We start from the raw sequence: 23,064 nt of genomic DNA, 5'->3' as shown, positions 1-23,064 counted from the left end.
ACACTACCCAAGAGTGTTTAATAACCCCATACATTGCACCATAAATGTTGAAATTTAAATTAAGCATGTATGTATGTATTTCAAAAATCCTAAAATTAAAGGCCCAAGCCCAGAAGCATCATGAAGTCAAGTAGTTCCTGAAAGACACAGGAGCAGTCAGGAGTAGGCATCAGCAGTACCCAAGAGGCTTTAATAACCCCTTACACTGCACGATCAATCGCGAGATCGAGCAATAACAGGTGTGTTATGCCCTCAGATGTCCGGGGCTGCACGCGCACTACACTGAACGGACCAGAGTGTGTCTATCTTTCACCGACAGGTGCTGGTAACCTGCTGAACCCCGTTTGCGATAGGGATCAGGGATTGCAATTATTTGCCGGGAAAGAAGAATCACAACTAAGTGCGGGTCATAAGCTCGGGTTCATTAAGTCCCTGCCCTTTGTACACACCGCATGTCTCTACTACCGATTGGATGGTTTAGTGAGGTCCTCAGATCGTCCCCAGCGGGGTAGGAGAAGGCCCTGGCAGAACGCCGAGAATTTAAAGATCATTGTTGAAATTTGCATTAAGCATGTATTAGCTACTGCTAAACTTCCAAAAATTAAAGGCCCAAGGTCAGAAGTGTCAGTGAGGCAAGTAGTTCCTGAAAGACACAGGATGAATCAGGAGAAGGCATTCGCAGTACCCAAGAGGGTTTCATAATCCATTACATTTAAAGATCAATGTTGAAATTTGCATTAAGAATGTATTTAGCTACTGCTAAACATCCAAAAATTGAAGGCCCAAGGCCTGAGGCATCAGGGAGGCAAGTAGTTCCTGAAAGACACAGAATGAGTCAGGAGCAGTCATTCGCAGTACCCAAGAGGGTTTCATAACCAACCCCTTACATTTTAAGATCAATGTTGAAATTTGCATTAAGCATGTATTTAGCTACTGCTAAACATCCAAAAATTAAAGGCCCAAGGCCAGAAGCGTCGGTGAGGCAAGTAGTTCCTGAAAGACACAGGATGAGTAAGTAGCAGGCATTCGCAGTACCCAAGAGTGTTTCATAACCCCTTACATTTAAAGATCAATGTTGAAATTTGCATTAAGCATGTATTTAGCTACTGCTAAACATACAAAAATTGAAGGCCCAAGGCCTGAGGCATCAGGGAGGCAAGTAGTTCCTGAAAGACACAGGATGAGTTAGGAGCAGGCATTCGCAGTACCCAAGAGGGTTTCATAACCCCTTACATTTAAAGATCAATGTTGAAATTTGCATTAAGCATGTATTTAGCTACTGCTAAACATCCAAAAATTGAAGGCCTGAGGCATCAGGGAGGCAAGTAGTTCCTGAAAGACACATGATGAGTCAGGAGCAGGCATTCACACTACCCAAGAGGGTTTCATAACCACTTACAATTAAAGATCAATGTTGACATTTGCATTAAGCATGCAAAAAACTAAAGGCCCAAGGCCAGAAGCATCTGTGAGGCAAATAGTTCCTGAAAGACACAGGATGAGCCAGGAGCAGGCAATGGCAGTACCAAAGAGGGTTTCATAACCCTAATTGATAACCTAAGAGGGTTTCATAACCAACCATAATTGGGAAATGTTGGTGTAGCAGCATGGTCTACTCTGAGGCATCTGGCATTAGTGGCTGGAAATCCTGGCTGATCCATCCCTGATTCATCTTGACAAACGTCAGTCTCTCCACATTTTTAGTGGACAGACGAGTTCGCCTTGGGGTGACTATGGCCCCGGCCGCACTAAACACCTGCTCTGATGGCACACTACTGGCTGGGCAGGACAGCTTTTCCAGAGCAAACTCTGCTAGTTGCGGCCATAAATCAAGCTTGGCTGTCCAGAAGTCCAGAAGATCTTCAATGGTTGTTGGCATGGTCATGTTAAGGTATGCCACTACCTGCTGGTTCAGGTCCTGCTCCATGTCTACCTGCTGCTGATGAGTTGCCTCACTATGCAGGTAAAGAAAGCTACTCATCAGCGACTGTAGACTCAGGCTGCTGCTGATTGAGCTGGTACTGCTCCTGCCACCCCTCCCCAGCAGCCATAGCAGTGGAAGGTGAGTGCAGAGGGCCCCCCGAGTCAGACCTGCGAGTGGATGGACCATGTAGCCGATAGGCATCGGCCAACTGACTACGTAGAATCTCTCTGTAGTAGGTCAGTTTGTCCTCCCTCTCAGTGGGTGTAAAAAAGGCCCCCATTCTGGGACGGTAGCGAGGGTCTAATAAGGTGGAGATCCAGAAGTCATCCCGCTGACGAATTTTGACAATTCGGTGGTCACTACGCAAGCAAATGAGCATGCATCGTGCCATTTGCGCCAGTGACTCGGAGGGTCTACCTGCCTCCATCTCCACTGCATACTGCCACGGTGTGTCTGGGTCCTCTGTCTCGCCTTCCTCATAACCCTCCAGCTCCTATGGCTGGTCCTGCTCCTCCTCTCTTGTCCGATGACTAGGAACACCGGCCATCTCATCCAACCTAAACTGTGCTCCGCTCTGCCCCTCATCATCCTCCTCCTCCAGTTCAGCCCCCACAGGGCTCATGTAGCCTTGAGATGTAGGCGCAATGTCTCCATTGCCGTGACCAGCCATGGTTTCAATCATTTGCTGTAGGAAATGTAGGAGTGGAATTACGTCATTCATGGCATAATCCAAGCGATTTACAAATACTGTGGCTTCCTCAAAGGGCCTCAGCAATGTCACGTATGAGCTGCCACTGGTTCACATTGAAGTTACACAGGGGAGTACTCCTATCTGCTTGGATCATCAAGAAATCGTGATGGCTTTTCTTTCTTCGTATAGTCTGTCCAACATATGGAGGGTGGAATTCCGATGTGTGGCAACGTCACAAATAAGACCATGTTGTGAGATACCGTTCTGATGCTGCAGCTCAAGGAAGGTGTGCTTGGTGTACGAGTGGCTGAAGTGCATGCACAGTTTCCTTGCCATTTACAGGATGATTTGCAAATGGGGTGAAGACTTGAGGAAGTGCTTGACAATCAGATTCAACACGTTTGCCATGCAGGGCGCATGTTTCACACTTCCTTGTCGCAGCGCGGACACAATGTTCTTCCCATTGTCGGTCACCATGGTTCCCATTTCCAGATTTCGTGGAGTAAGCCATACTCGGATTTCTTTACGAATTAACTTTAGCAGTTCCTCCCCTGTGTGACTCCGTTCGCCAAGGCAAACCATGTGAAGAACAGCTTGACACCGCCGTGCCCTACACACATGGTACGATGAAGGGCCACCGAGATTTGGACGTGCAGTGGAGGCCGAGGACACGGCGGAGGATGAGGAGGCGGCGTCGCACACTGTAACAGGACCAACTGCCTGGGAGCAAGAGCGTGGAGGAGGAAGCGGTGTGACCTGTCCAAGTTGCTGTTGTGGCTGTATAGGAACCATATTTACCAAGTGGGCCGTAAAAGACAAGTATTGTCCCTGCCCGTAGTTACAGCTTCACACGTTGGCGCTGCCGCGCACTTTTGAACACACCGACAGGCTCAAGGACTGGCCCACCTTCTCTTGTACAAACTTGTGCAGGGCTGATACTGCCTTCTTCGCAAAGAAATGACGGCTTGGGACTCTCCACCTCGGCTCGGCACAAGCCATCAATTGTCTGAAAGGTGCAGAGTCCACCACTTGAAAAGGGAGGGACTGCAACACCAGCAACTTGGACAGGAGCACATTCAACTTCTGCGCCATTGGATGAGTGGGCGCATACTGTTGTCTCTTGGACATGGCTTCGCCGATGGATTGTTGGTGGAATGGCTGACTAAAAGTGGGAGAAGCAGGAGCGACAGAAGGAGGGTTTGACACACATCTCCCTTCGGCTGAGGTGGTGGAGCCTTGGCTGGATGAAGGAGGGAGCGGATGGCCATTGGGTGATGCAGCAGGCTGGACCACTACATCGGAGCCACGGTTCTCCCAGGCCACTTTATGGTGGCGAAGCATGTGTTGACGCAGGGCCGTGGTGCCGACATTGGGACCCTGGCCACGCTTCCCCTTCTGCCGACAGATCTTGCATGTGGCTACGTGAACCTCCTCCGGATGCCTTATGAAAAACTCCCACACCGCCGAGTAGCTGATTTTCCCACCCGCAGTCCGCACTAATTGACTGCTACTGGCGCAGTCTCCAGGAACCCCTGTTCCACTACCTCCCGGAAAGGTAGGCTGCCGCGAAGCAGGTGGTCTCCCCCGTGCACGTTTGGCTCCTGAATTTCCACTCCTGCCACCACGCTGACTGCCAACCGTGCTACCGCCTTGCTGCCTCAAGGGCAACCTGCAACTCTCTTCTCCTGTTGATGATGAAGCCCCTTCTGCACCCGGCTCCCAATTGCGATCAGCTTCATCATCATCAACAGGTGTGTGCACGTCACTGATGTCCTCCTCAGGTTCCCCAACAGTGTTTGCTTCAGGACCCTGAACACTTGCAACACCGCCTCCCACATCACTCTCCGCATCACTACTTGGCCGCCTAGCCTTCTTGGCTGTCCAGTAGCTGCTGACTGTCCTCTGTTAGATCGTCCTCAGTAAATAGTGGAGCTGAACACACAGCATAAGATACTTCTTTAGGAGAGGGAACAGCATAGGACAGAGGCAATGGGAGGACAGGGACTGCTCCCGGGCCATGCCAACTGAGGGTTGTGTCTGAGAAACCCAATGACTGTTGACTGGGGGTGTCAGATGTCACTTGTGATGATGTGGATGAGCGTGTTAACCAATCGATGATGGCAGATGGGTTGCTGGTGGAGACACGACCGCTGGCTGATAACGGGAGCTCAGGCCTCTCGCTGCGACTCCTGCTGCCACTTGCCCCAAGTCTGCTGCCAACTCTGCCTGAAGTATTTAGGCCTCTGCCACTCCTCTGTGCACGTCCTGGCACTTCTCTGCCTGACAAACTTAGTGCGTTTATGTGGGCTTGTACTTTTTGATCAAAAATGTATACTAACAACCTGTTAGTTTTTGATTATGCTGAGAAGCAATCAGATCATTATACAAGATTGTAGATGTGCACCATGTCTGTTTTCTACCCGGATTCACACTGTGTTTTCTATCCCCTCCTTTTTTTTGTTTGAGCATGTGCTGCACTCTTCCCCACCCCCTCAGCCCAAGCCTATATAAGTAGTAGTTAGCTACACAAGGGCCATTTCTTTCCTAGCAGCCCCCCAGTCTGACTGGGAGAGCATGGTAAGTGAGCTATAACACCTTGTTCACACTGGTGTGGTGCTGTGCGGCGTCCGTTGCTGCTGTGGCGCCGTGTCTGCGGGGAGGTACGACCCATAGACTGGTTTGAGTGGCATTGGGGTCACTCTACCGGTGGGTCGTTTCCCCCCCCTTGGGCACTGGTGTCGCGGCGGTGGTGGTCGCCGCCCAGTGCTACGCCATTTTATGCTAGGGACGTTAGGGACCCACTCTAAATAGGTGGCCTTGACGTGGCGAGTGGGCTTGTACTTTTTGATCAAAAATGTATACTAACAACCTGTTAGTTTTTGATATTATGCTGAGAAGCAATCAGATCATTCTACAAGATTGTAGATGTGCACCATGTCTGTTTTCTACCCGAATTCACACTGTGTTTTCTATCCCCTCCTTTTTTTTGTTTGAACATGTGCTGCACTCTTTCCCACCCCCTCAGCCCAACCCTATATAAGTAGTAGTTAGCTACACAAGGGCCATTTCTTTCCTAGCAGCCTCCAAGTCTGACTGGGAGAGCATGGTAAGTGAGCTATTACACCTTGTTCACTCTGGTGTGGTGCTGTGCGGCGTCCGTTGCTGATGTGGCGCCGTGTCTGTGGGGAGGTGCGACCCATAGACTGGTTTGAGTGGCATTGGGGCCGCTCTGCCGGTGGGTCGTTTCCCCCCCGTGGGCAATGGTGTTGCGGCGGTGGTCGCCATTTTATGCTAGGGACGTTAGGGACCCACTCTAAATAGGTGGCCTTGACGTGGCAAGTGGGCTTGTACTTTTTGATCAAAAATGTATACTAACAGCCTGTTAGTTTTTGATATTATGCTTAGAAGCAATCAGATCATTATACAAGATTGTAGATGTGCACCATGTCTGTTTTCTACCCGAATTACAATACGCTACACTACTCTTTAAACAGTATTTGTCTAGAACAGCAGCAGGTGATTACTTACGGCTGTCCTTTCACAGTATGTAGGCTTTTTCAGATTAACAGGTACAAGATGGTACACTACTTGGATGTACGTATGCGGTATGCACTGATGAGTGCAGTAAGATGCGCAACTATAGGCAGAGAAAACTCTGTATTTTTTAAAAACACCAGCTGGTTAATACTATTGTTTGGACTTTGACGGTATGGAGCACCTTGACAGATTAACAGGTACTAAATGGTACAATACTTGGATGTACCTATGCGGTATGCACTGATGAGTGCAGTAATATGTGTAACTATACGCAGAAAAAACTCTGTATTTTTTAAAAACACCAGCCAGTGGATACTATTGTTTGGACTTTGACGGTATGGAGCACCTCGACAGATTAACAGGTACTAAATGGTACAACACTTGGATGTACCTATGCGGTATGCACTGATGAGGGCAGTAATATGCGTAACTATACGCAGAAAAAACTCTGTATTTAAAGAAAAAAAAAAACAGCCAGTGAATACTATTGTTTGGACTTGCACAGTATGTAGCCCCTTGACAGATTAACAGGTGCAAAATGGTACAAATGCACTACAGTGCAATGAACAATCACATATTTCTGAACAGCAGCAGGACCCAACAGTGCAGCACCACAAAAATACAAAAAATACAGGGATTAAACCCTAAATTGCACTCTGTCACACAATTCTGAGCAGCAGAAGATTTGCGGAGCAAAAAAAAAAACTAATTTGGGCTGAAAAATTAGGAGATAAAATGCTTCAGAAAGTTCAGGCAGCTTGAAGATTTTATGAGGCAGCTGACAGCTATCTGCCCCTCTCTGCTGCAATGCTCAATAACGTGAATAGGAGGTTTAGCTATCAATGATGCTTCTAAGTGTGAACAGCAAAGCACTCTGCACTCCTGTCTTTCCCTAATGCTGATGTGACTAGCAGTTGCAGTGTAACGCTGTGGTATGAGCTAGTCACACACACGCAGTCCTGTTCTCTCTATCTGAGTGCATAGATGAAATGAAGAGAGGCAAGATGGACGCCTATTATATAGGGGCTGTGACATCACAGGGGTCAGTGAACACTGATAGGCTGCATCTCACATGTGATTCAGGGTCAGCCCGCCTACCTTCATTCCCGCCGCTGTTTCCCACCCTCTCATAATCCCCTGCCCCATGTACTCACATGTGGATCCACCATCTTAGGTCTCCAATAGCCTGGAACGCTGTAAAATGGAGTTTAACCCCTTAAGGATCGGGGTTTTTTCCGTTTTTGCATTTTCGTTTTTTGCTCCTTGCCTTTAAAAAATCATAACTCTTTCAATTTTGCACCTAAAAATCCATATGATGGCTTATTTTTTGCGCCACCAATTCTACTTTGTAATGACATCAGTCATTTTGCCCACAAATCTACGGTGAAACGGAAAAAAAATCATTGTGCGACAAAATTGAAAAAAAAAAACGCCGTTTTGTAACTTTTGGGGGCTTCCGTTTCTACGTAGTACATTTTTCGGTAAAAATGACACCTTATCTTTATTCTGTAGGTCCATACGATTAAAATGATACCCTACTTATATAGGTTTGATTTTGTCGGACTTCTGGAAAAAATCATAACTACATGCAAGAAAATTAATACGTTTAAAATTGTCATCTTCTGACCCCTATAACTTTTTTATTTTTCCGTGTATGGGGCAGTATGAGGGCTCATTTTTTGCGCCATGATCTGAAGTTTTTAACGGTTTAATTTTTGCATTGATAGGACTTATTGATCATTTTTAAATGATATAAAAAGTGACCAAAAATGCACTATTTTGGACTTTGGAATTTTTTTGCGCGCACGCCATTGACCGAGTGGTTTAATTAATGATATATTTTTATAACTCGGACATTTCCGCACGCGGTGATACCATATATGTTTATTTTTATTTTTATTTACACTGTGTTTTTTTTTTTATTGGAAAAGGAGGGTGATTCAAACTTTTAATAGGGGAGGAGTTAAATGATCTTTATTCACTTTTTTTTTCACTTTTTTTTTGCAGTGTTATAGGTCCCATAGGGACCTATAACACTGCACACACTGATCTTCATCATTGATCACTGGTTTCTCATGGGAAACCAGTGATCGACGATTCTGCCGCATGACTGCTCATGCCTGGATCTCAGGCACTGAGCAGTCATTCGGCGATCGGACAGCGAGGAGGCAGGTAGAGGCCCTCCCGCTGTCCTGCAAGCTGTTCGGGATGCCGCGATTAGCCACGGCTATACCGAACAGCCAGACTGAGCTAGCCGGCAACTTTCACTTTCGCTTTTAGCCGCGATCGGCGCTGCGCGCTATTAGAGGTGGTTTCCGGCTTCACTATGACGCCGGGCCCGCCGTGATATGACGCAGGGTTACTGTGTAACCCTGCGTTATATCAGGAGAGCAGGACCAAGGACGTACTGGTACATCCTTGGTCCTTAAGGGGTTAATGAAGCGATTTGCGCGATCGAATCGCGGCAATATTCGCATTCGTTGCAAATCAAATTTTTCATGAAATTCGTAACGATTTCGGGTTCGTCAACTTCGATTCTCTCATCTCTAGTTATAATTTAGGTGTCATCACAAAACAGCAGCAGGAGTTCATACTGTTTCCAGTATGCCCAGTCTTCCATGCATTGCCCAAAATACATAAAAATATATTTCCCCCTCCATTGCGACCGATTGTTGCGGATATAGGGGCAGTGCTGGAAAGACTGGGTGCCTGGATAGACAGCTTGATTCAGCCTCTTGCAGTCCGTACCTCAGGGTATATTAAAGGGGATAATATGCCTGATTTCAGGAGTCCAGCCTCTGGGGACGCCCATGATCTTGCACACGGCACCCCGTTTGTAATCAGTCCCCGGAGTGTGTTCGCTCCGGGTCTGATTACGGGCGACCACCGGGCCGGCGGCGTGTGACGTCACGCCTCCGCCCACGTGTGATGTCACGCTCCGCCCCTCACTGCAAGCCTACGCTCCGGGGACTGATTACAAACGGGGTGCCGCGTGCAAGATCACAGGCATCCCGAGGGGCCGGTCTCCCGCGATCAGGCATCTTATCCCCTATCCTTTGGATAGGGGATAAGATGTGTAAGCACCGGAGAACCCTTTTAAGGACACAAAATCATTACTATCTGCTGTAAAAAATATGAAATGGGGAAAAAAAGATGCATGGATTTCCTGTGATGTCATGTCATTACATTCTTGTATACCCCACTCAGAAGCTCTTTTGGCAGTCGAATATCACATCAGAAAATACAGTTAATATGATGACATACTTTGTGAATATATTTTGGAGGTGTTGGGTTTCTTGCTTAAGCACAATTATTTTTGTTTTGATAATGATTTCTATATTCAGGTATCGGGTTGCCCTATGGGCGCTAAATTTTCACCTACCCTGGCTAATTTGTTTATGGCCTACTGGGAGAAGAGTCATCTATATTCTGCCATTAATCTATTCTCATCCTATATAGGATGGTATGGCAGATATATGGATGACCTCCTCCTGGTGTGGTCTGGTGGCAGAGCCAAGGTAAATGATTTCCTTGAGTAAATCAATAACAATGTTATGAATCTTAGATTGGAATGGGGCAGTAGCCAAATTAATTTCCTAGAAATTACATTAACAGGTAATCCTGCAAAGAATTCTATATATTCTAAACTGTATAGAAAACCAAATTCTGGAAATAGTATGTTAGAGAGTTTGTTAGGGCCAGAAGAGCCTCCTCAGATAATATATTGTATTAACAATCTTGTAATGACATCATAGTAAGACTACAAAAAAGAGGTTATGGGGCTGGCATTTTAAATAGAGCAAAAAGTATAGTAGATGGTAAAGATCGTAATGCATATCTTTACTCAGAAAATTCCAACATAACTGAAGGGAAAAAAATTAAGAAAGCAATCAGTTATCCAAATAAGAATCACCCTGTAACATTTTCCACCCCCTACAGTACTCATTTCAATCAAATTAAAGGTATTATACAAAAGCAATTACGAGGAGGTCTGCAGGGTATTAAATGGTGGATTTTGAATTGTGGCTAAGAAAGGTAGGACCTTACAAGCAAGTTTATCGACTAGTGATTTTAAGGAAAATAAAAAAGAATGCTGGCTAAATACAGTAGGCAATTACGGCTGCTCATGCCCGAGGTGCAACCTGTGTAATTATATGACACGCACTAAACAATTTAAATCATCAGCGAATGGACAAACATATAATATCAGATCTTTTATAAATTGTGAATAAGCGCGCATCCACGCGCCTGCGCATTCTGTGTAATTAGGGCCGCGGATAGATTACATACATGGGCGTGGCCGAGAACGTGATCACAGTGACGGCGGCGAGTCATGTGAGCATAGTGCATCACATGACCGGCCAACCGGGAGCATTGCAAGCGGATGTAAACAGCTTGTAAGGGCTGTCAATGTAAACACTTAGTATTCATTGATTTTTTTTGGTCTTTTCTCCTTTATATATTTTTTTGGTTTCAAAATCTTTTTTTGTAAATTTTCATGTTTTATTTTTTACCCTGCTCTAATGGGTTAATATCCAAGAAATAATTTCTACTCCTCCCAGGAAGTGACGGCAGACGCCGACTTCCAAATGCGGAGTGGGTTGTTCTGAACCATGTGTTCTTTTTGCATGAAGTATATAAGGTCAAACATCACACTCTCTTTTTGCCATAACTTAGTACTGATTAGTCCGAAATGCATTGGCGCAGGTTTATTTTTTTATTTTTCGTTTGGATTTTAAAATGGAATAATACATTTTGGACTTTTAATTTTTCATAATTTTTCATAATCTTCCGAGGAGCTGGAATCTTTTCCTTTCTCTATTACGATATCGAGGACAACGGCCCGACTATCTCCTGGCTTCCAGACAATATATTTTTCTTTGACTGGGACAGATGAAGCCAGACATAAATGTGGAAGCAGATGACTTTGTATATTTGATCCAATAGTACATGCTTCAACATCAAGTACAGTGACCATTACTAATTTTCTTCATTTTTACACTTAAAACTGAAATAGGCAGGAGAACTTGTCTCAGAGACAGCACCTTAGGAGAGAAAGAACGCTGGTTGCGGGCTGCATGGGTCGTGACATCATGGCCACACCCCTAATGATGTCACGTCATGCCCCCTTTGCATTGCATTGCATTGAGGGGGCTTGGCCATGATGTCACAACCAGCACGGCCCGCAACGAGCGTTAGGAACAAAATGTTTTGCGCGCTGGGGCAGTGGAGTATCCCTTTAACTCATTTTGTTATTGCTGGGAGGATGAAATAGTTACTGAATATCCTGATCTCTTCCCATGAGATTCTATGCAGCTGAACTGATCTGTGGAACCTCATACCTGCATTATTTATTGCTAAGTAGATCCACATCCTAGATCCACAAACGATGCTGCATTTATAACTACAACATTAGAACTGATCAGGTTTACAGTTGTAAAAAATTTCATATAATCTGAAACATGCTCCACAATAGCAGAATATACTGCTGAGCTTATAATGAAGCAAATATTTCAATAAAAAAAGGGCCATATTACTCTTCTAAGTAGTGGAACCGAGAGAAAAAAAGGCTGTAATGTGTCTTCTGATGTCATGCAAGACTTAGTGACCTGGACATAAAGTGATTTGCATAATTTGTTTAAATGGGCACTGTCATTAAAATAAATGTTTGCTGTCGCACGCCTTATGGTTAATAAAAATGTTTGTTTAAAAAAAAAAAGTTTTTTATGTTTTATTTGTGTTTAAAAAAGCTTCCACTAGGTGTCTCCCTACTTGTCCAGAGCACATTTCCCCATAGACACATTTCTTGTATAGACTTATAGAGGGACATTTATCAATGTTTGCTTATGTATTCCTTTTTTTAGTAATTTTTTTCTTACTTTTTTTTTGCTTATGTGCGACGTATTTATCAACTGCTTTCAGCCTGTTGATAATTTTCTTTCACGTAAGCAATTTTTCCTTTTTTACTTTGGTAGTAGCTTTTTCTGCTCCATGTTTGAGCTGGAGTAAATTTAGTCAATTTTTAACGCTGTTGCGACTTTTTTTTGCGCAGTTGCGACTGTCGCAGTTAATAAATACCTGACTACCCGTAGTCCATTTTAAAATTATTACTACATAGTAAATTTTAGGAAAACTTGCTTTTCTCGCTTTCCAGTCAAAATGTTGCACGAAAAAGCGTGTAGTCGCAGTTGCGACAATTTTGCGACAATTATAGTAAAGAAAACCTGACTAAACCCGTTGATAAATGTCCATAATAGACTTTGGGCTCCTGCTGGCCTGGAAGAAGTCCAAAATCAGGAAATGCAGTCTGGAGTGCTGAGGGGGGGGGGGGGGTGCAGACTTAGCCAATCATAGCTCCTCTCACACACTGAACTGCTCTGGGCTCTGTGTAACAGAGTGAGGGAGGAAGTTCTCAGCTGTATGACTTCAGATGATATCACACCTGCTGGGGAACGCCCCTTCCCAGTCTGCGAATCTGACTGAGACTGAGCAGAAAATGCAGAGCAATATCAAGGTAGAAAACTAACAAATAATAAAAATAAAGGCAGGGGGTGGTTCATCATGATGGGGTCAGTGAACTGTGAGGATTCAAAAATTTAACAAGATCATGACAGGTACTCTTTAAGGATTCAATTACCTGGTCTAAGGATAGATTCTGAATTGGGACCCATAACATTTAAAACATAACTATTAATACGGGTGCGATAAGGAAATGGTTAACCCCTTCAGGACTCGTTTTTTCCTCCTTACCTTTTAAAAATCATAACCCTTTCAATTTTCCACCTAAAAATCCATATGATGGCTTATTTTTTGTGCCACCAATTCTACTTTGCAGTGACATTAGTAATTTTAACCAAAAATCCACTGTGAAATGGAAAAAAAAATCATTGTGCGACAAAATTAAAGAAAAAACGCCATTTTGTAACTTTTGGGGGCTTTTCGGTAACAATGACATTGATGATAATGACAATGACAATGATATTGATGATATTCTGTAAGTCCATATGGTTAAAATGATACCCTACTTATATAGTTTTGATTTTGTCATACTTCTGGAAAAAATCATAACTAAATGCTGGAAAATGTATACGTTTAAAAATGTCCTCTTCTGACCCCCATAACTTTTTTCGCATATGGGGATGTATGAGGGCTCATTTTTTGCGCTGTGATCTGAAGTTTTTATCAATACCATTTTAGTTTTGATCGAACTTTTTGTTCGTTTTTTATTTATTTTTTAATGGTATAAAAAGTGACCAAAAATATGCTCTTTTGAACTGAGCTATATTTGATAACATGTCTAACTGAGCTATATTTACACATTTCTTGATGGCCAAAAATACAGCTTAAAGAGTATCTGACACCCTGTTCACCACACTAAACCTAATATACTTGGTTATAATGTGGGTGAACAGCTTTACAAAGAGGGGTCACTTACTTTTCCGTTTAGTATTTTCAGAGTTATGGCACTGAAACCCCCCAGCTCTGCGCATTGGAGACGGGGAGATGGCCCCTGCCTCCTCCATATTCTCCATCTGGTCCACCCCCGTCATAGATATGCTAATGACTGCTGGAGAGCTCAGAGAGCAGAATCCTCAGCAATTCAGCTAGGAATTTCCTTGTGGAATTTCCCCTGTGTGGAAGGGCTCTCAAACTGACAAAATAGATTAAGTGAACTCTTACGGCAGACCTGGGGGTCATTGTTAGGCCCCTCGCTGCCACAGCAACCAGTCAGAGCCCCGTGATAATGTTGAAGGAGGCTCCCTCTGTCTAACCACCTAGATGCCACAATCACTATTGCCCAGGGCATCTAGTGGGTTCAACAACCAGGATTGGTGTTTTCTTTGATCTCCAAAGTTACAGCAGGAGCTTGTCTGTGTAATACAGCCTGGTTCCTGCCACAAATCTTGCAGGTGCACAGACTGCATCAATAAAATGTACATCATGGAACTGTACAGTCACCCATTACATACATTTTCATGGGTTGTTAAAAGGTAAGACAAATTTTAGGACATCTCAACTTTCTAAATTTTATTTATTTATGTAAAACTAAGTGCATTTTTTTTATTTCACAGTAACAATTTGGACTATGATGTAAGGTTCTTTACATAAAGTATCAATTCAAATACATTTTAATCTCACGTTTTAATGCAACAAAACCAGAAAAGCACCAGTTGTCAGGACCCGGACTGGTATGCAGGAAGGACACTGGAGTGGATCCTCTGTGTCAGTGAGGCGATGGCGTGGGCCGTACCAGGGGAACGGAATCTATGAGGTTACTGGTTTTCACCAGAGCCTGCCGCAAAGCGGGATGGACTTGCTGCGGCAGTTAACCCCCAGGTCGTTCCACCCGATAGCAACTCAACCTCACTGATAGCTGAGACAGGCGCGGTACACAAGGACAAGGCAAGGCGAGGTCAGACGTAGCAGAAGGTCAAGGAAGGCAGCAAGGTTTGTAATCAGGGGCAACGACAAGGGGTCTGGATACACAGGCTAGGGAACACACAGAAACGCTTTCTCAGGGCATAAGGCAACAAGATCCGGCAAGGACAGGAAGGGGAAGTGGGTTTATATGGGAAATAGGAGTGATTAAACTAATTGGGCCAGGCACCAATTGATGGTGCACTGGCCCCTTAAATTTCATAGAGCCGGCGCACACGCGCCCTAGAGAGCGGGGCCACGCGCCCCTGGACAGGACTGAAGGAGGATGAGGCAGGTGAGTGGAACGGGATGCGACTCGCGGGCGGGCACCTGGAGCGCTCGGCCTAACACCAGTGAGGGGTGAATACTTTTGCAAGGCACTCTAAAATTCCATAATTCATGGACAAATTACTACTTTTACCACATAGCTGTAATAGCAGAAGGCCCATCTCCCGTGCAACCTGTTTAGCTGCACAGAGGCTCTTAAGACAAGTGGTCAGTATGGTTTATAGTCTGAATATTTGTCCCCTACCACCATGCTATGAACCTTCTGTGCACCTCTCTCCATACAAGTGTGAGGGATGTGGAGAGGAGCGAAATGTTTCCTAACAGCAGCTACTGATCTTGAGGACTGGCTTCAGACTTGCATTCATTTTGTAGTATAGTAGTATGGCTGTGTAACAACCATTAGAGGGCGGTGTTGCTGCAGCTGCTGATAGAAAGCACTCCCGAAGCTGCGTAAACAAGACTATTTGGAATCTATTCAATACTCGCTTAACAACACAACAATAACCCAAGCAAAAAAGTAGTAAAGAAGATTTTGCCTTGTACAGTTATCTTTTATTACTGGCAGCTCCTGAACGTGGCTCTATGATGATCCTTCCACACTTGTCAAGATTAGCCAAGTACATGAGCATTTGATGTACCCCCAAGGTTCTTCTACATCAGGGCTTCTAAACCCTTTTTTCCACTGGGGCCTCACCTGCCACAACCTGAACATATCTAGGCCTTGCTATTTGTCAAAGTTCATGCCAAAGTGAAAATTCTCAATTTACTTTAAAAGGGGTTGTCCGATAAAAATGATCTTATCCCTTATTAACAGGATATGGCATAAGTATCAACCTCTGGGACCCCTAGGATCTTCAAAACAACACCCGCGACTCTCAGTGAGAGTGTGTGCTGTAGACAACCTGCACTCCATACATTTGATTCACCAAAACTTGACTAGAGCATCTGCGCCTGCCCGCAATCCCCTGTGGATAGGGGATAAGATCATTTAAACTGGGTAACCCTTTTATTTTATCTAATCACCCCAGCATGACCATGAATAAGAAAACAAGTGAAATACACTTCTAAACCAAAAAAAGTAAAAATAAAAAAAAGGCTTCAGACGCTTTGACTTTTTTTTTTACAGTGCTAAAATGGAAAATAAAATCAAGTGTTCAGTTTCCCCATCATTCTGCACTCAATACCCCATAAAGAAAAACTGTATGATAGAAATCTTTGCTAATTTATTGAACAGAAACACTGAAATATTGCATTGCCATAATTTAGACCCATGGCATTGTGTCTCAGGGCTCTTTTGATCACTGAAAACAATCTCAGACACCTGTGATAATTAGATTGCCAGGTGAGCCCAATTTAAGGAAAAACTACTAAAGGTAGGGTGTTCCACATTATTAAGCAGAGCACCATTTTCAAGCAATATGGAGAAGAAATTGGATCTCTCTGCTGCCGAAAAGAGTGAAAAAGTTCAATGCAGTGGACGAGGTATGAAAACATTAGATATTTCACGAAAACTTAAGCGTGATCATCGCACTGTTAAGAGATTTGTGGCTGATTCAGAGCACAGACGGGTTTGTGCAGATAAAGGCACATTGAGGAAGATTACAGCCAGATCCATGCATTGGATCAAGAGAGCAGCTGCTAAAATACCATTACATAGCAGCACACAGATATTTGAAGCTGCTGGTGCCTCTGGAGTCCCATGGACATCAAGGTGTAGAGTCCTCCAGAGTCTTGCAACTGTGCATAAACCATCTATTCAGCCACCATTAACCAATGCTCACAAACAGAAATGGCTGCACTGGGCAGAAAAATGCATGAAGATTCATTTTCAAACAGTCCAGTTCACTGATGAGCGCAGTGCAACTCTGAATGGTCCATGGACCATTGGATGGATGGAGTAGGAGATGGTTGGTGGACAGCCACCCTGTTCCAAAAAAGGCTGCAACGTCAGCAAAGCGGTGGTGGAGTCATGTTTTGGGCTGGAATCATGGGAAGAGAACTGGTCAGCCCCTTTAGGGTCCCCGAAGGTGTAAAGATGACCTCTGCAAAGTATGTGGAGTTTCTGATTGACCACTTTCTTCCCTGCTACAGAAGGAAGAACTATGCTTTCCGTCATAAAATCCTCTTCATACATGATAATGCACAATCTCATGCCACAAAGAATACCTCAGCATCAATGGCTGCTATGGGTATAAAAAGGAGAGAAAGTCATGGTGTGGCCTCCATCCTCCCCTGACCTCAATCCTATTGAGAACCTTTGGAGCATCCTCAAACAAAAGATCTATGAGTGTGGGAAGCAGTTTACATCCAAACAGCAGCTCTGGGAGGCTATTCTGACATCTTGCAAACAAATTCATGCAGAAACTGTACTAAAACTCACAAGTACAATGGATGCAAGACTTGTGAAGCTGCTATCAAATAAGGGATCCTATGTTAAAATGTAACGTGACGATTTCCGGTTCCTGTGCCATGCTGTAAGGATGTGTGCACATCAGCTCCGCACCCAGTCTCGGCATTTCTCTGCTAATCTGCATCGTTGACCCCTGCTTGGGTGCTCTACCTCCAACATCAAGGTGGTGGGATTACATGGAAAGATATTTGCTGAGGATGGGCCACAGGAATTGCACTAAAAGCCAAGGCAGAGCTGAATAGGGAGAGGATAGGGATTTGTTCCAGATTGATTATGCTCGGCTCATGAAGGAGGTCGCTAAAAGGCTACAGGACATGGTTAGTGCTTCTGTTCAGGCCTCCCTGCCACAATTACAGATGGAGGTGGCAGAGCTCACTCACCAGCTAAAAGAGGTGGATGATAGAATGCAGGGATTGGAGCACGATACGGGCGCTCTGTCTGACAGGATGGCTGAGATTGAGAAAGAAAACAGGCGGTTATGGGATAAAGTGGACGATCGTTTAAGGAGGAACAATTTAAGGATCGTGGGCATTCTTGAACAGGTCCCTACTCGTCACTTGCGTCATATCTGCGAGTCGGTGCTACCGCAATTGCTGGTCTTACCTTACAGATGTAGGGGCCCTGATATTCGCTCTGATCCTGACAAGGAACTTCACCAAGCTTTAATCAACCGAGGCAAGTCATTGTCAAGTATCTGGATTTTACAGACAAGGTGGACTTACAGAGGGCATTCCGCCAATGAAAGGAAGGACTTTTTCTGGAGGGAAGCAAGTTGCTCATCTTTGGTGATTTTATGCTGGAGGTGGCCAGACGGCACAAATTGCTGTCGCCCCTTTGCTCTGAGCTGCAAAAACGCCAGATCCACTTTGCTCTCTTATACCCAGCAGTCCTGCAAGTTTTTTACCAGGACGGTTCTATGTATTGGTTTTCAGTGGGCAGGCTCTAAGAATATTACTCATATGTTTTCTTGGTATTGCCTAACGCTTCCCTTTGTTTACTTAAATAATGAGAGTAATCTCCTCGAATGTTAAAGGGCTCAGGTTGCCCGAAAATCGTGGTATGGTGCTACGGCACCTTAAGTCACACTCCCCTGATATTGCTCTACTGCAAGAGACACATTTGGAGGAGGCTGATTTCATAAAGATGAGGAGATGGTGGGTTGGGAAGGTGGTTGGGTTGGTTCCCCTTCAGTGGGGCGTAAGGCTGGTGTTCTAATCCTGATACGCAAGGCATTTCAGCATGAGATCCTTTCAGTGTCTCATGATGTGGAAGGTAGATGGTGTAAAATGCTTTTGCGATCCCAATCTGGAGAGTGTGAGATTTTGAATGTGTAAAGTTCAAATGGACCATACACTGCTCAGCTTCAACATAGTACCACGACTGATAAAGTTGTGGCAGGTGATTTCAATGATGTGATGTCACAGTTGGAAGTAAGATAGACAGAGTAACAGACTTGGTGTCCGTTCACAGGGAAGACGAAGGGAAACAGTCTTATGCAAATGGGCGACTCAGTTAGGACTGGTTGACATGTGGTGCCTTTTGCACACTGACTCACGTGAGTACACGCATTATTCCTATTCACAGGACTCAGTCTCGCATAGATCATGTTTTTGTTACTCACTCACTAGTATCCCGGGTGTTGCATAGCCATATTGCGGACCTTGTAATTTCCGACCATGCCCCCGAAATTTCCAAAGTGCAGATACAGTGCCAAAAGGCACAGATTAAATTTGACGCTTCCCCCAAGGGTTGGCAAGGGAGAATGGGTTTAGGCTTTAGAAAATTAAATAGAGATTCCACAATCATACATAGTGAGACTAGCAGGGAAGATCATTTAATTATGATGAACTAGAAACTGTGGATGCAGTAAAGGGGGATCATGAGAAACAAGAACAGTCTGAGGAATTAAATTTATCCATACTCACTATACATGACCCAGTACACATTGAAAATACTAATAGAGCTAACAGCCCAGAAACTGAAAATCCGAGTAGGGGGGAGGCATTAACCTACTCTCAAGCAATTAACAACCACAAAAAGGATATGCATTCAAAGACCTTTGGCAATCAAATGACTGATATGCTTACATATACTACTCCTAAAACAACGGTTTAATATAGTCTTAACGTAGAAAATAGATATTCACCGCTTCAGTTGGAGGAAGGTAGTACCAGCACAAAAAGAAATCCAGCACGCCCATTGAAATATGTGGAAAAAACTGGAGACACAAGACCAAAACAAAAAATTAATGTACCTCAAAAACAAAGGAATTTAAAACAGGATTTTTTTCAAAAAAGGAGGGCCCCCGTAAAAGAGGCAAAAGGGCAGGAAGCTCTCCAAAAAAAAGATACCAATAATAGAGGAAAAGGAGCAACAACAAAAAGTATTCAATATCAGCAGCCATATCCTAACCTTTGGAGAACAAAAATTGTTACAGAAGGGTTTAAAATATGCCCCCACTCGTCCCATTAATAAGTTTGAAGCCTATATAGGCATAAAAAAGTTCATAAGCACCCTAACTTTAACCCCTTAAGGACCGGAGGTTTTTCCGTTTTTGCATTTTCGTTTTTTGCTCCTTGCCTTTAAAAAATCATAACTCTTTCAAATTTACACCTAAAAATCCATATGATGGCTTATTTTTTGCGCCACCAATTCTACTTTGTAATGACGTCAGTAATTTTGCCCAAAAATCTATGGTGAAGCGGGAAAAAAAATCATTGTGCGACAAAATTGAAAAAAAAAACGCTGTTTTGTAACTTTTGGGGGCTTCCGTTTCTACGTAGTACATGTTTCGGTAAAAACGACACCTGATATGTATTCTGTAGGTCCATACGATTAAAATGATACCCTACTTATATAGGTTTGATTTTGTCGGACTTCTGGAAAAAATCATAACTACATGCAGGAAAATTAATACGTTTAAAATTGTCATCTTCTGACCCCTATAACTTTTTTATTTTTCCGTGTATGGGGCGGTATGAGGGCTCATTTTTTGCGCCGTGATCTGAAGTTTTTAACGGTACCATTTTTGCATTGATAGGACTTATTGATCACTTTTTATTCATTTTTAAATGATATAAAAAGTGACCAAAAATGCACTATTTTGGACTTTGGAATTTTTTTGTGCGCACGCCATTGACCGAGCGGTTTAATTAATGATATATTTTTATAATTTGGACATTTCCGCACGCGGCGATACCACATATGTTTATTTTTATTTTTATTTACACTGTGTTTTTTTTTATTGGAAAAGGGGGGTGATTCAAACTTTTAATAGGGGAGGAGTTAAATGATCTTTATTCACTTTTTTTTTCACTTTTTTTTTGCAGTGTTATAGGTCCCATAGGGACCTATAACACTGCACACACTGATCTCCATCATTGATCACTGGTTTCTCATAAGAAACCAGTGATCAACGATTCTGCCGCATGACTGCTCATGCCTGGATCTCAGGCACTGAGCAGTCATTCGGCGATCGGACAGAGAGGAGGCAGGAAGGGGCCCTCCCGCTGTCCTGTCAGCTGTTCGGGATGCCGCGATTAGCCGCGGCTATCCCGAACAGCTCGACTGAGCTAGTCGTGAACTTTCACTTTCACTTTTAGCCGCGCGGCTCAGCTCTGAGCGCGCGGCTAAAGGGTTAATAGCGCGCGGCGCCGCGATCGGCGCTGCGCGCTATTAGAGGCGGGTCCCGGCTTCACTATGACGCCGGGCCCGCCATGATATGACGCGGGGTTACTGTGTAACCCCGCGTTATATCAGAAGAGCAGGACCAAGGACGTACCGGTACGTCCTTGGTCCTTAAGGGGTTAAAAAAATACTTTTTGAAAAACCCTCAAAATAGTATTAACGAATCCAATTACTCAACAGACACCGTCTATATCCACACGGATATCAAAAATAAATCCAGATTTTTTCCGCATGGAGTATTCGGATGCGATGCATGCCTTCGAGAACATGGTAACTAGAGACTTACGAAAAATAAAAACTAATCAAAAACTGAATTTAAACCCACAGGAAATTCAAGCATTAAAAAGTTTACAAACTAACAACAATATAGTAATTCGACCAGTCGATAAAGGGGGCAGTATAGTGATTCTGGACAATGATATGTACCATCGGGAATGTATGCGCCTTCTGGATGACACTCAGACATACCAAAAACTACGAGCTGACCCTACAACAATATATCAAAAAGAACTAAACCAATTATTGGAAGAGGGAATGAAAACGGGAATTCTAACAAAAAAGGAAAGGGACTTTATTGCCACAAATGACCCTAGAATTCCCGTCTTTTATCATATCCCAAAAATCCATAAATATACTAAAAATCCACCGGAGAGGCCCATTATATCGGGGATAGGGTGTCTTACAGCCAACTTATCGAAATATATAGACAGCCACCTCCAACCGTGTGTTACGAAGCTCCCAGCATTTTTAAAAGATATGGCCCATGTATTACAGTTATTAAATTCAATTACATGGAGAGAAGATTTTATTATTGGCACCCTAGACATCACGTCTCTATACAGTGATAGAGCATAAAAAGGGTCGCCAGGCGTCAGAACATTTTCTAAACCTACAAAATATGCCTATTAATCAAGTTAATTTTATAGGTGAATGTATTAGTTTTATTTTGAATCATAATTATTTTAACTATGAAGGATCATTTTATAACCAACAATGGGGAACCGCCATGGGGACGAGGTTCGCGCCAAGTTACTCTAATCTGTACGTAGGATTATGGGAGGAATCCAATATCTTCCCCAATGATAACCTGTGATCGCGAACCTCGTCCTATGGCGGAGGTTTATTGATGACGTTTTATTTATTTTGAGGGGAGGCACTGAAAGTCTGACTTTATTTTTAACTGAGATCAATAAAAATGACTTCTTTTTAAAATTTACGGCTTCTTTTAGTCAGACTACAGTTCACTTTTTAGATCTTACCATTAATATCTTAAACAACCAAATATCCACACAAACATATACCAAACCTACAGACAGTAACAGTTACATCCATATTGACAGTTGCCACTTACCCATTTGGTTAAAGAATATCCCCAGGAGTCAGTTTTTACGTCTTTGCAGAAACTGCACAGAGGAGACACAGTTTAACCAAGAAGCAAAGGTTCTAAAGGAAAAGTTCATTAGCAAAGGGTATAAGAAATATACAGGAACAAGTACTTAATACAATGTGAATTCGGGTAGAAAAACAGACATGGTGCACATCTACAATCTTGTATAATGATCTGATATTATGCTGAGAAGCAATCAGATCATTATACAAGATTGTAGATGTGCACCATGTCTGTTTTTCTACCCGAATTCAAGTACTTAATACAAATAGAGGGGATCTAATTTCAGTTAAAGAAAAAACAAAAAAACAAGAAATAATTAAAGAAATAACAAGAATACCAATAATAACACAGTATAATAAACAGAGTTTTACTTTTCAGAAAATAGTAAAAAAAATTACTGGAACATTTTACTAGAGGATAAAATTCTGGGCGATATACCCCCGAAAAATCCGTCTTTTGTCTATAAAAAGGCCCAAAATATTGGGAATAAAATAGCAGTACGTAATAAAACTATAACAAATACAAAGAACAGACTATAGGAAGAGCAAATTTCTTAGCCCTGAAAAATGGGTTCTTTCCATGCAAGATGTGTCCTGCCTATAAAACTATGGAAAACCGTCACCCTGTAACCAGTGTGAAAAATGAACAAGAGGGAACCAAATATAAAATTAGGAGTCATATCCATTGTAAGACCCAGGGTGTGATATATGCAATACGGT

At 43.4% G+C, this 23,064-nt stretch overlaps 1 long non-coding RNA gene across 4 annotated transcripts in view; it reads right to left on the bottom strand.

Moving 5' to 3' along the window:
• Positions 1 to 23,064, bottom strand: part of LOC130275632 (uncharacterized) — a 65,551-nt gene that overhangs the window by 29,615 nt on the left and 12,872 nt on the right. For 2 of the 4 annotated variants that reach the window (XR_008844848.1, XR_008844849.1), the window contains exons 2-3: positions 22,307 to 22,398; positions 19,415 to 19,486 (exon numbers count right to left, since the gene is read on the bottom strand). This is a non-coding gene — a long non-coding RNA (uncharacterized LOC130275632). The remainder of the gene's footprint in view (positions 1 to 19,414; positions 19,487 to 22,306; positions 22,399 to 23,064) is intronic. The other 2 variants (XR_008844846.1, XR_008844847.1) reach the window with 1 other exon arrangement.

This window comes from Hyla sarda, chromosome 6 (genome assembly GCF_029499605.1).
Source record: "Hyla sarda isolate aHylSar1 chromosome 6, aHylSar1.hap1, whole genome shotgun sequence".
Taxonomy (NCBI): domain Eukaryota; kingdom Metazoa; phylum Chordata; class Amphibia; order Anura; family Hylidae; genus Hyla; species Hyla sarda.
The sequence above is the reverse complement of the archived record's forward strand: the minus strand, read 5'-3'. Positions and strand labels throughout refer to the sequence as shown.